The sequence below is a fragment of the Equus przewalskii genome, chromosome 2 (assembly GCF_037783145.1).
Source record: "Equus przewalskii isolate Varuska chromosome 2, EquPr2, whole genome shotgun sequence".
Lineage (NCBI taxonomy): Eukaryota > Metazoa > Chordata > Mammalia > Perissodactyla > Equidae > Equus > Equus przewalskii.
In genome coordinates this window covers 55,657,656-55,672,247 of record NC_091832.1, presented here as the reverse complement: position 1 = coordinate 55,672,247, position 14,592 = coordinate 55,657,656, and the positions used below count along the sequence as shown (strand labels likewise).

Below are 14,592 nucleotides of genomic sequence, written 5' to 3'. Positions count from 1 at the left end.
GGTTATCTTTTTTAAATTTTCTGTTGGGATTTGGATTTTATGACACCTAAAATTCTAATTTTTTTCCACCAGTAGTATTCATGTCACGTAGACAGAAAAATTTATGAAATTTTTTAATGAAAATTTATGAAAGATCAACACAGGGCCACTACATGGTCCTTGGTAAAGTACAGCTCATAAAAATAACTTGAGTTGTCAAAATGTCCTACAGCTAGCTAGCTGCTCCACCTCTAGGCTCGCTGCCCTACGTAATTTACCCACACGTCCCCATTGCATTAGTTTGCTGGGGCTACCACAATAAATCACCACAAATCTGGCAGTTTAAAACAACAGGAATTTGTCCTTTCACAGTTCTGGAGGCCAGGAGTGAAAAGTTAAGGTGTGGGCAAGGTTGGGTCCTCCTGGAGGCTTTGAGGAAGAATCCGTTTGTGCCTCTTTCCTAGATTCTGATGATTGCTGGAAATTCTTGGCATTCCTTGGCTTATAGCTGCATCACTCCAGTGTTTGCCTTCATCTTCATGTGGCCTTCTCCTCTGTAACCCTGTCTTCTCTTTTCCTGTCTTTCATAAGGCCATTTGCCATTGAATTTAGGGCCCAATGTACTCCAGAATGATCTCATCTCAAGATCATTAACTTAATAACATCTGCAAAGACCCTTATTCCAAATAAAGCGGTCACATTCTGAACTTCTGGGTGGACACATCCTTTGGGGGGGATACCATTTAACTTACTACACCCACCAAACTAATTTTGCTCAAGTATCATTTGGAAGGCAAATCTTCAATAGCAAATATAGAATTAATTGCAGACTCTAGCCTGGTTTTCAGTGTCCTCCACAATCTTATTTCAGCATGAATTTTCATCTTATTTCTCCTATTTGCTCATTTTTTCCCTACATGGAGTCAACTCTTCTACCAACACTTCTCTACATACAGAACCAACAGGATATGTACATATACATATATAGAGAAAGAATTTATTATAAGGAATTAACTCACACTATCATAGAGGCAGAGAAGTCCCAAGATCAGCAGTGGGCAAGCTGGAGACCCAAGAGAGCTGATGTTTTAGTCTGAGTCCAAAGGCCAGAAAAGGCCAGTGTCCCAGCTGAAGCACTCAGGCAAGAGGAGTTCCCTCTGACTCAGCCTTTTTGTTCTATTCAGATCTTCAACTGATAGGATGAGGCCCACCCACATTAGAGAGGGCCATCTGCTTTATTCAGCTTACTGATTCAAATGTTAATCTTATCCAGAAACAGCCTCACAGACACAGCCAGCATAATGTTTGACCAAAGATCTGGGCATCTCATGGCCCAGTCAAGCTGACACCTAAAACTGACCATTACAGAGAGATACACAGGGGTAGCAATTGGCCACAACTCTGCTAATAAATAATGTACCATTGATCCCTAAAATCAGAGCCTCAGCAACTTGGAACCACTAAATCTCCCTGCAGGTTTTCTCCAGCTATGGTTTGAGTGAGATGTTTTTCCAGAATCTCTCATTCATAATGGGAGGGAGTTGCGCTTCCTCTAGGGGCTCCCAAAACAGGAGCAATGAAATAAAGCAATATTTATTAGCAAACCAGACAACAACGTAAACATCATTTGGCCTCTTATCTTCCCAAACCACATCCCACATGCACTCAGCTCTGACGATTTATGCTTGAGCGAAACTGAGAAATCAAGCCATAGGTTCCAAGAGGAATGTTTTAAGATTCCCTTGAGAATCATTACATTTACGCAGATGAACTATATCTGAAAGGCCACTTGAGCTCTGGTAATTCATGCCTGAGATCCTGTGCTTTGCACGTATCGCATAACAAACGTTGTTGAATAAATGACTACAGAATATCTATTTTTACTTTTCTGCTCACACTGCTAAAATGCTTTCCTCCTATGAAGATGATATTATATTTCATTTCATCATTTGGGGAGATTTCTAAAAAAGAATAACACTTTGATCCTATGATTAATACTGTGAATGTGTCCTGGAAATAAAATAGAGTTCTTCCATCCAACAACATATCTTCCACTGCCTCCACTTCTGAGCTACACATAATGTCTTACCCACTACTTTTTTTTATACTTGGCTTGAAAAAGTTTTCCTGTTACATTCCCCAGTGCCTTTGATTCCCATTTATTTTAGCATAATGTTACCCTGTGTCTGTACCTATCAATCTCCAGCAAGAATTTAATTCATTTTAAGTAAGCATTTCTAATTCATCCATCACATGCTGAGCACTGGGCCACACTCATAAGCTTATTAAGCACAAATATGCCACCACAACTGTATCTGTCAGGGTCCTGCCAGAAAAATAAGCATCACTCTAAATAACCCAAAGAGAAATATAATGCAGGGAATTCATTTTAAATGTGTTGTAATGGCTGGAAGGGCAAAGGAATAAGGGGGTGACAGGGAGGCTAGGAGGGCAAAGCAAAGAGAGAACTGTCACCCAACTATGAAGACCTGGCCTGGAAACCCCAAGCACACACGGAGTGCTGAGCTCCTGGAGGCATGGCCGTGCTGCTGGGGTCCCCATGCTGCCCGCTCAGGCCACCAGGGCCCACACACCCACTGTGACTGCTGCTGGAGCCTGCAGACACCAGCAGTCCCTCAGCCACTGGCCAATGCAGCTGCCACTGTCCCCGTGGGTCTCTCATGGTCCTGTGTGCGATGCTGGGCATGCTAAGGATGCAAGACTTTGACCACCAGCTAACACAAATATGCCGATATTTATGCAGAATGCTGTGCTTAGATTTACCAGGTTTAGCAAATAAAAGCTAAATTTTTACCCAGTTAAATTTTAATTCAGATAAGCAACAAATAATTTTTTAGTAAAGTATATACCAGGAGTAATAAAGTCCTTTGTCTCTGACTCCAGAGACTTGTGTCTTCTGCCGGATTCCATGAAACAGTCACAGCTAACTCCTTAGCTTGGAAGGAGGGTAAAAATCAAGTCCCAGACCTGACCTTGGGCAGCCCTCAGCACAAGGACCCTCCAGATCGCCAAGTCTGATCTTCACATTCGAACACACAGTATTAACTTCTGAACCTAAATAATCAGCGCCCTCCCATCTCCAATTACCCGCTTCTTTCGTAGGGGGGAATCTGGCACAAAGGCTCACACATACGGCCTATGTCTACACATGTTCAGTCACGCCATCAACTCTAGAAGAAAACTGCTTCAAACAAATTGAAAACTTGAGTGAATTAATTGGTTGAGTCTCTCACTTTTCTTTTTTTTTTTATTGCAGTATCATTGGTTTATAACATTATATAAATTTCAGATGTAAATCTTTATATTTCGACTTCTGTGTAGATTACATCATGTTCACCACCCAAAGACTAGTTACAATCCATCACCACATACATGTGCCTAATCACCCTTTCACCCTTCTCCCTTCCCCTCTGGTAACTACCAATCCAATCTCTGTGGTTTTGTGTTTGTTGTTATTTTTGTCTCCTACTTATGAGTGAGATTACATGGTTTTTGACTTTCTCCCTCTGACTTATTTCACTTAGCATAATACCCTCAAGCTCCATCCATGTTGTCACAGATGGCCGGACTTCATCATTTCTTATGGCTGAGGAGTATTCCATTATGTGTATACACCACATCTTCTTTATCCATTTGTCCCTTGATGGGCACCTAGATTGCTTCCAAGTCTTGGCTATTGTAAATAATGCTGTCATGAACATAGGGGTGCATGTATCTTTATGCATTTGTGTTTTCAAGTTCTTTGGAAAAATACCCAGCAGTGGAATAGCTGATGCGTATGGTAGTACTATTCTTAATTTTCTGAGGAATCTCCGTTCTGTTTTCCATAGTGGCTGCACCAGTTTGCACTCCCACCAGCAGTGTACTAGGATTCCCTTCTCTCCACATCCTCTCCAACACTTATTATTTCCTGTCTTGTTTATTATAGCCATTCTGACTGGAGTGAGGTGATATCTCATTGTAATTTTGATTTGCATTTCCTTGATAGTTAATGATGTTGAACATCTTTTCATGTGCCTGTTGGCCATCTGTATATCTTCTTTGGAGAAATCTCTGTTCAGATCTTCTGCTCATTTTTAATTAGGTTGTTGGTTTTTTGGTTGTTGAGATGTATGAGTTCTTTGTGTATTTTGGATATTAACCCCTTATTAGATATATGGTTTGCAAATATCTTCTCCCACTTGTTAGGTTGTCTTCTCGTTTTATTGATGATTTCCTTTGCTGTGCGGAAGGTTGTTAGTTTAATATAGTCCCATTTGTTTATTTTTTCTATTGTTTCCCTTGCCCAGTCAGACACGGTATTTGAAAAAATGCTGCTAAGACGGATGTCGAAGAGGGTACTGCCTATGTTTTCTTTTAGAAGTTTCATGGTTTTAGAACTTACATTCAAGTCTTTAATCCACTTTCAGTTGATTTTTGTGTATGGTGCAAGATAATGGTCTACTTTCATTCTTCTGTATGCAGCTGTCCAGTTTTCCCAACACCACTTATTGAAGAGATCCTCCTTTCTTCATTGGATGTTCTTGGCTCCCTTGTGAAAACTTAGCTGACCATAGATGTGTGGGTTTATTTCTGCACTCTTGATTCTGTTCCATTGATCTGTGTGTCTGTTTTTCCGCCATACCATGACGTTTTGGTTACTATAGCTTTGTAGCATATTTTGAAATCAGGGAGTGTGATACCTCCAACTTTGTTCTTTTTTCTCAGGATTCCATTGGCTATTCAGGGTCTTTTGTTGTTCCATATAAATTTTAGTATTCTTTGTTCTATTTCTCTGAAAAATGTTGTTGGAACTTTGATAGGGATTGCATTGAATCTCTCACTTTTCAAATGATTGCTATTCCATAGTTCACACAACCTTAGTTTGCAGACTCTTCAGCCTGGTTTTCAGCAACCTCCACAATCTCACTTTAAGCTCTCAATAGAGGGCCAGATCATTTGACTCAGGTTCAAGGACAGTCAGTATATCTTAACTGAGCTCAGCATGTGCCAGACAATATCAAATGTAGCAAACAGAATTCTTGACTGCAAACAACAGAAACCAACTCTCACAAACTTGAAATTTAGTAAAAGATTATCAACAAACTCAGAGAATTGGCAGGAAGGCTGGAGAACCAAGCTAAGAAAATGAGCAGGATCCATCACGAGAGTCTCAGCAGGAACACAGATAAGGTCACGGCACAGAATCATTCTTGGTTCCAATTCCTCAGTCACAACCAGCAGCAGTTGTCAGTGGATCACCATTGCTGTGCTAGACTGGCCGTGCCACCATCGTCACCCTGAAGAATTTGTTAGCTCTTTTTTTTTTAACCTGCATCTTTACAGTACTCTACAAATTCAAAGTTCCAGGCTAGCCTAGGTTGTATGTCCACATCTACCTGCCAGGCATGGAGAGAAGGAGTAGCCGAGTTTCTGGCCCCTCAGCTTCCATTAGAGGGACCCTGTCCTCCACCAAGATTCACATAATTTGGGTTTCCCCCATAATAAGAAGAGAATTTTTCAATTACTAGATAGGCAAATGTGACAAATGGTTACTTTGAGGGATGCCAAAAAAGTATGACACGGATCCTGCTCTAAAGCCATTTGCTCTAGTGCCCATAATAAAACAAAACAAAACCGTAGTTATGGCGTTACCCCTAGAGGACTAGGTGGAAGGACTGAAAGAGCTATGAGAGAAGGAGGAGACTAATGTGAGCTGGAGCAGCCAGAGCTTCTCCTGGAGGAGCTCCGTAGTCATTCAGGATTGGAAAGAGAGGAAGACTCCAAGATAGAGTAGGTGGGAGGAAAGCACTTCATGTGGGAGGAGAAATGAGCAAATATGTAAATGTGAGAATGAGCAGAGCCTGTTGGGGGCCTAGAGGGAGGCCGTGCCAGGCTGGAGAAGAGGGTTTCCCTTGGAAATCAGCAGTAAATACAGCGGAAGGACAGGAGGGCGTCTAGGAGAGATACGGGCTTGATGCAGGAGGTGATGGAGAGACATGTACGTTTGGTACTCAGAGAAACTCTACACTAAAAAAATGATGCTTCAGAAAGATTTATCTGGCATTAATAGGTGGGATGGGTTGACATTAAGATCTGTATTAAGGAAAACACTGACATTAAGATCTGTATTGTGCGGGCGGGGGCGGGGGGACCTCCTTTTTCCTGACTTCCTGTTGAGATACCCATTGGAGGAATACTTCTGGCCTCCCTGCACCCCTCCCCTTCGTGGCTGCAGAAGTGCCTGGTTCATTTGGATCCAGAAGCTGAGCATGAGAGGCTCAGCCCCTCTCTCTAGCCTTCTCTTGGAGTTTCTTGGCTCCTCCAGCTCTAAGTTTCACACGAGTAGGCCCCTACAGGGCAGCCTGTAGTTGTCAATGCTGCCTGTGACTGTGTGGGTAAACTTGGCTAATTCAGGACTGACCTATGAACCAAACCATTTGGCCTTCAGCCCCAAAGTCTTACTCCTGCTCCCGTCTCTCATTTGGTCCACAATTCAGGCAGGCAAAAAGAAGTAATATCTACTGAATCCCAAAAACATCATCTTGGAGGCCAATGCATTAACTCAGGAAAACTGAGAGGAAGCCTTGGATCAGAGTGTTCATGATGTGGATTTTGAGATTGGGACTCAAAAGGTCTGGAATCTAGTCACAGCTCAGCTATATACATAGCTGTGCTGCCTTCAGTTAGCTTCTCTGAACCTCAGTCTCCTCATCTGTCAAATGTGACTAACTGCTGACCTCCCGATCTCTCAGGGTTGTTGGGGAGCTCGTGCAGCCAAGGAGAGCTTTCCTCTCTCAGGGTCTGAGTCTCCCTCCCTCTCTCCCAGGGGGCCAGAGATTTGGTCAACACAGGGTCCCTACAGTGGCACTCTACGTTATTGAAGCACCCAAAGCTGGCATTTGGAACGTTGCAAGTAGTTTCTGCACTTTACAGTGAAAAAGCAAAATTGGCTTCAAGACAGAGCTTCCCTTTGTTCTGGAAGAGACCCCTGTGAGATCTGGCTAGTTTATGCACGTGTTTCTGCAGATGCTCGGAACAGTGGGAAATAACTCAGCTGCAGGTGCTTCAGCCTCAGATGCTTAAGTGTTCTACTCGGTAAGGTCACTGGGGTGATTTTGGAGTATAACTAAACTTGCATTTGTGAAATACGAAAAGGTTTTCCTTAAATTTTTATTTTAACTTCCCAATCCTTGGAAATGATTAATTGCCCTTGGGGGATGTGTGGGTGTTGTTGTGTCTAGGCATTTGCTCAGCATCAATGAGGACCTGAGCCTGGAATGCAGCAGGAGAAAAATGTAGACTTGGTGTTTTTGGGAGGAACGATTATGAAAAAGGCCTGCACGGAAATTGGTGCAAAGCACACTAAACTGGACTGTTGGTATTTTGCAGAAGTAACTATTAAGAAGAAAATAAGCCACACTTTGAGAAATCTCTACTGTGGTTGCCTTATCTAGGCTGTGAGGGTGGAATGTGGGTCAAGAGGTCCTCCTAAGGGCCTGAGTCTCCAGTAGTCAGTCATCCTGGAGAGCAGTTAATCTTGGGGCTATTAAAGGGGCCCTGGGCCAGGGGAGACGACACAGCCTGGACTCTGAGCTGTGGAGATGCTCAACGTGGGCCCGCCACGGCCAGGCCTGCCAGGATCAGCCAGGGCAGGCTCGGGCCTGTTGTCTCCAAGAGCCGCTGTCTCTGTTCACTGTTGTAGGTTATTCTCAGCACTTTCATTAGCCCTGAACCTTCAATTAAGTCATACATGAAGTCACAGCCTGGCTGCGGTTGTTCTGGAAGGAGTGTCTCCTTTCAAAGGCCAGAGCGTGGGGTGACGGTGGTGGTCACAGACAGAGACAGGGTTTCCCAGCTAAACATGGGCCTCTGAGGCAGCCGTGTGGAGGCCAGAGGAGAAGTCAGGGAAGCTGAGGCACTGACCCTGGGCACTCCCAAGTCAGGGCCTGGAAGCCCTCAGAAATAACTCAGGAAGGAGGGGATAGACATTTTCGGAGGATACTGTTTCCAGAAAGTACGTCAGTGTCTGAAAAGTTTACATAATCCCATTTTATAGTCTCAAAATAGTGAGACTTGGAAGTTATAAGCGTGAGGCACTATGCTAAGTATTTAATATGCTCTGTCACACTTGATCCTTTACAACAACACTATGACATCGTATTGCCACTCTCATTTTACAGCTGAAGAAACTAAAGCTTAAAGACTTTAAATAATTTGCACAAGGTCATATGCCTGCTAAAGGGAACAGTTGGAACTCAAACTCAGACACAGCTAACACCAAAGTCTGTGCTAACCCCGTGCTGAATTGCATGCTGGAGTGGGTCTCTCCTTGATGGGTCCAGGGATACCAAAGTCAGATGGACATGCAGAACAGAGACATGGCCACAGACTCGACTCAAGTAAGTCAAAGAGGGAAACTGGGACAGGCCGTCACAACTGAAGGGGAAACTCAGACACCGAGAGCCCATGGAGCCAGGGCTCAGAGAGCTGGCGGGGGACTGGGGAGTGAGGGGGCAGCACACAGCACGAGACAAGAGCAATCATGGGGAGGTTCTGGGAAATTACCTAGGACGGCCATTGTCCTGAGCCATTCTACGTGCTGCCCTCTCCTCACTGGGATAGAATTGAGACTTTCTTGGTTTGGCAAGGTGGTCAATTTATGTGTGAATTTGACTGAATCTGGGGGTGCCCAGATATTTGTTAAACGTTATTTTGGGGTATGTCTGTGGGGATGTTTCCAGAAAAGATTAGCATTTGAACCTGTAGACTGAGCAAAGCAGATGGCCCTCCCCAGTGTGGGTGGGCCTCATCCAATCCATTGAGGGCCCGTTGGAACAAAAATTCAGAGGAAGGGAGAATTCACTCCCTCTGCCCGACTGCTTGAGCTGGACGTCACTCTCCTCCTGTGCTCTGACTGAGACCTACACCAATGGTTCCCTTGGCTCTTATGCCTTCGAAATCAGATGGAGTCACACCACCGATTCTCCTGGGTCTCCAGCTTGCAGAAAGGAGATCATGGGACTTCTCAGCCTCCATAATGACATGAGCCAATTCTTCATAATAAATCTCTCTGTCTCTCACTTCCTCTGTCTATATATATATGTGTATAGAGAGAGAATATATTTGTATACGTATTCTATTGGTTCTGCTTTTCTGGAAAACTGTGACTAATACAGGCTACATAATTTGGCTCATTCTCAAAGTTGGGGGTAAGCCTTGATCATGAGGCTGGGCAGAGATCCTATTGACTTAATGGGCCTGGGTGTAAGAGATCATGGCGCTGTTAATGCTTCTAATTTTAAAAAGATTTTACTACTTCTGTGGACAAACAAGCCTTTATCATTTTAAAATTAATATGTAAGTGTGGGGAAATGGACGTGGCTAATATTGGTGGAAGTGTAAATTAGTATAACTACTTTGAAGAATGATATAGCAAATCTGTATCAGAATTTAAAATGTGCTTGCCCCCAGACCCAGCAATTCCACTTCTACACGTTTATTCTACAAGGTCATACTACTGCACGAAGCTGTGTTTACAAAGATGCTTATTGCAGCACCTTTCTACTTAACTGTTTGCTGTTAAAAACGTACATTACTATTTGTAATATGAACAACCTTCTAATCCATTAATAGAGGAATAAATAATGATGATACTCTATCCTATTAAAAGACATGTAACTACTTTTAGAAATAAGATACCCCTATATCATGAAAGGATAGGCAATACATATTAAGTGGAAAAAACAATTTCAGAAGAATATGTATAATATAGTCCCGTTCGTGTAAAAAAAAGATATAATTTTTGTTTTAAAAATACTTAAAAACTGTTCTATTACCACCGGGATCCCTCATTTTGTCCTTTCAGAACTGCATTCACCTCTCTCATTACCAACCCCCAATCCCTAACTCCTGACAACCAGTAATCCGTTCTCCATCTCTATAATTTTTTCACTTCAAGAACATTGTATAAATGTAACCATACAATATGTAACGTTTTGAGACTGGCTTTTGTGCACTCAGCATAATTCCCTTGAGGGTCATCCAAGTTGTTGCACGTATCAGTAGTTCCCTCCTTTTTTTTTTTGCTCCTAGTGTTCCATTGTTTGGATGAACCAGTTTGTTTAACCATCTGGAAGGGCATCTGGATTGTTTCCAGTTTGGTGCTGTTATGAATAAAGCTACTGTGAACGTCCATGTGGTTATAGAATGGCAACAACGGGATCTTTATGGTGATGGAATTCCACAGCATCTTGACTGTAGTGACGGACCCAGGAAACTCTACATGTGACACACAGAGAGAGGCACAGATTGAAATACACATGCACAGAAATGAGAACAAGCAAAGCTGGGAAAATCGGAACAAGCTTAGCGTGCTTTATCAAGGTCGACGTCCTGGTTGTGCTATTATACTAGAAGTTCTGCAAAGTGTTACCACAAAGGGAAACTAGGTAAAGAGTACATGGGATGTCTTCTTTTTTTTTTTTTTTTTTTAAAGATTTTATTTTTTCCTTTTTCTCCCCAAAGCCCCCCGGTACATAGTTGTGTATTCTTCGTTGTGGGTTCCTCTAGTTGTGGCATGTGGGACGCTGCCTCAGCGTGGTCTGACGAGCAGTGCCATGTCCGTGCCCAGGATTCGAACCGACGAAACACTGGGCCACCTGCAGCGGAGCGCGCGAACCCAACCACTCGGCCATGGGGCCAGCCCCCATGGGATGTCTTCTACATGTGAATCTGCAATTATCTCAAAATGAACAACTTTAATTTTTTTTAAAAAGTTACTCTTTTAAGAACCGCAGGGAAAATGTACAATTTGATTCCTGCTGTTTCTAATTTACTTGCTAAATGTCACTGATTGTCTACTATGTGTTAAATACTTACATTCAACTTTGCTTTATAACAGATTGATCTTTCTGTGCTATTATATCATTTTAAAGGATCAAACCAATTAAACAAAAAATTATGTCACTAAAAATACCTTAAAATTACAAAAAACTAAAAGTTATTAATAATTCTACAGCTTTAAAAAATTATGCGAGGCAGAAGTTGTCTTTTCCCCCACGTTCCCTCCTCCTAGCCAATCCCAACCCCAAAAAGTCTCCATTCACTACATCTCTTTCCTGACTCCAAAGCATATGCAGATACACACACGTACATATACGTATATTTTTAAAGTGAAAAAGGAATCTTGCTATTCAAAATGTTCTCCATCTTGTTTTTTCATTTAATAATATACCTGGAATGAACATCTATCTGGACTGAATCAGGACATCTGCATCTACTTCGGCCACTTTTGACGGCACACACCATAACTTATTCAACAGCTCCCGTCTAAGTGGGCATCTGGGCTGCTTCTGCTCTTCTGCTATTACATAAGGTCTGCCACAAGCATTCCTACACATGTGTCTGTACATAATAGTGATGTTATTTCTAAAAAATAGATTCCTTGAAGTGATATTGCTGAGTGCAAATATAGATATGTCTTTAACTGTTTACTGTTTAAAATGTGTTTATCAGGGATATTATGGGTGTTTCCTTTTTACTTTACACGCTCCTTGTATTGCTTAAATTTTTGTGATGAGCATATAACTTTTACAATAAATTAAAAAGTGTACCTCTTTAAAAGAAGATATGGTACACAAGCCTTTGACCACTTTGAGTCGTTCCCTAGAAGTCTTCCTTTCCAAAAATTCTGTCTACTATTCAGCATTTCTCAGTCAAGGCGTCTTGGAAATGAGTGGAGCAGAATTTGTCTAGTTGGTTGGTTGCTTGGTTGATTTGTTAGGTGTGAGCTCTCAAAACGACTAGAAGGGGCTTCTCCTGGCATATAGTGGGAGGTGGCCAAGTATGCTAATATCTTGTAATCTGTGGGAGATTTCTGCACAAAGTGCCGAAAACGCCTGTGCTGAGAAACTCTAAATGCTGTTTCAGAACATCGGATCCATTTCTTCTTGCTCTGGCTTTTGGTCTCAGTCCTTTGCCATTATCAACCACGGACATACGGGGCTGCAACATCACTTGCTTATGGTACACAGTACAGCTCTCAGAGAAGAAGAAAAACACTAAAGATCCCGGCTGCTGCACTGAATCTGTGTCTGCCCAGGCCTTTCCCTGACAGCGCGGATGGCTGAGCAGCCCAGAAGATGGCTGCCTCCCTATGGCCTCTGGCTCTTCTTAAAGCGATCCAACAGAGGCAACCATTTCAATTATTGATTCATTGTCCAGCACTTGCTCATTAAGATGATAGAAAAGTAAATGAATTAAAAACCATCCAGCGTGAACTTCAGTCCAATGTGAGACTCACACATAGAAAAGAAAAAAATTTTTTCCTAATGAAGCAAGAATAATACAATAATAGCCCTTTGACCTCAAATATAGAGTCTCAGGACAGGAAGTCAGGACCTTTATGGAGCGAATAAGCTCCCAATCCTGAAACCTCTTAGCGAAAACCACAATTTGTTTTCAGTAAAACAGTGTGCACAACTTATTCCATTATCAATAGACTAGCATCCCTGTTGCCAGAAGGATGACTTGCGTAGTCTCAGGTCTCCAGTCTGGCTATTTTTAGGTGAACTCAAAATTGTAATATCACTGGCTCCCCTGATGCATTCCACAAAACCAAAAGAGGCAGGTAAATTCAGTTATGAAGCCTAATTTTCTTATTCCTGGCCTCCTAGCATTACCCAGCGAGGCTTATACTTCCATTAGAGAATCCTCGACACTAAACCTCACCCCAAAGCACATTCGCATGTGACTCTCTGGACGCGGATGGGCTCCAGGGCTTCCTCAAAATTACCCTTCACTCGTGTCTGAATTTCACTGCTCTTCTTGGTGCTGCCTGAGGACAGATTTGATAGCAAGAGAGGAATGTCCACTGAGGAGTCGGAAGGAAGGTGACGTGGTCCTGGAGAGGAGGCAATCTTGCCTTCACAACCAGCTCATAAAAGGGAAATGGAGGCTGTCATTTCTCCAGAAGAACTCTTCCCTAAGCCCCCAACACAGAGGAATGCAGTAAAGACCCATAAGTTTTATCCTCAAAGCTATCTCAGATTTCCTCCACTGAGAATTGGCTCCGTGTAGATGGCGCCTCAATCAGACTCTCGCTGTTGTAATCGTACTAGGTCAGTGACCGTCTTACAAAGAAGTGCCACAAAAAGAGACAGACTCTATTGTTGGCTTCAAATTCTGTTTTTGCCTAAGGACATCTGGCCGCAATCATAATTTACTCATTTGGACTGAATGAATAGTGTCTTATTTCCTCCCCTGTGTGCAAATCCTCAAGTATGGCCATTAGAGGCAGAGAGCTCGCATGTCATCCGATGCTGCTCTGCCAAGAAGGCCTTGTTCCCTATTTTTAAGCTCTTAGAACAATCCCATTTTAGGATATTTTTTATCTGGACTAGCTTTTCGATAATTTGCATCACCTTTTTTTCCTTTAAAAAAAGATTTCTCTTTTTTCCATTCGGTCACCTTTCTGGATCTCCTGTTGGAATCTTCGTGGGTCTCTATCCAGTGCTCCTGCTCGCTCAGTTAAGAAGGAAGCAGCCCTCACACTTAACTGAAGGAACACGCTACCAAGACTACATGGGTTCCCAACCTTAGCAGCACCTTAGAATCACCTGGGAAACTTTTAAAAATCTCAATGCTCCAAAGATGACATACATGTGATTCCATTTACATGACGTGCTAACAAGGCAGGGGTAAGGGTGGACTGTAAGGACAGGGAACAGGTCCGTGGTTCCCAGGGGCTGGAGCTGGGAGTGGAGGTGGGGGTCTGACCTCAAAGGACAAACCAGGGAAACTTGGGGGGTGTTAGAACTGTTCTGTAGCCTGATCTGTAGCCTGATGCAAGAGTCTTTGCATATATTAAAACTCATAGAAATGTACATTTAAAAAAAGAGCATACTACTGTACATATTTCATTTTAAATCCCAATGCCCAGGCCATATCCAGTCTAATTAATTCAGAATTTCTGGGTGGGATTCAGGCATCCATATTTTTACAGCTCCCCAGGGGTTTCCAGGGTGCAGTCAAGGTTAAGAAACACTGGTCTATGTGAGTAATGTTTGTTTGACATGAAAAGTTGCTGCGTTGTCAGCAGCCCATTCCTTACCTCCCAGAGGCGAGCTCAGTCAGGACCCACCTGCCACAGGTTTGGGTGGGAGGTAAGCTTTTGTGATTTGATTCCCAAGGATGCTTTTTCCTTATGGATAGTGTAAATTTCTGCCTCTAGGCCCCCTGCCCAATGTCCAGAAGTAGTCCTATGAGACATAGAAAAGACTGGGGTCATGTGTTTCTGGACTGTTCCAAATTCACTGAGGCCCCGCTACCCCAACCACAGGAGGTAAAAAACATTAAAAATTGGCATATGTGATCAGAGACTGGCAAGGGTTCTGTGATAGTTAATTTTATGTGACAACTTGACTGGGCCACAGGGTGCCCAAACATTATTCTAGGTGTTGCTGTGAAGGGGTTTTTGGGTGAGATTAATGTGTAAATCAGTGGATTGAGTAAAGTGGATTTCCTTCCCTAATGTACATGGGCCTCATCCAGTCAGTTGAAGGCCTGAGTAGAGCACAAAGGCCAACCCCTCATAAGTAAGAGAGAATCGCT

General features: G+C 42.8%; 1 long non-coding RNA gene across 1 annotated transcript; it reads left to right on the top strand.

The window, feature by feature from the left end:
* Nucleotides 1-8,228: 8,228 nt before the first annotated feature.
* LOC139081471 (uncharacterized) lies at nt 8,229-11,229 on the top strand. Its single transcript, XR_011536591.1, has 2 exons — nt 8,229-8,381; nt 10,075-11,229. It is a non-coding gene; the product is annotated as an uncharacterized lncRNA (long non-coding RNA).
* The last annotated feature ends 3,363 nt before the right edge of the window (nt 11,230-14,592 follow it).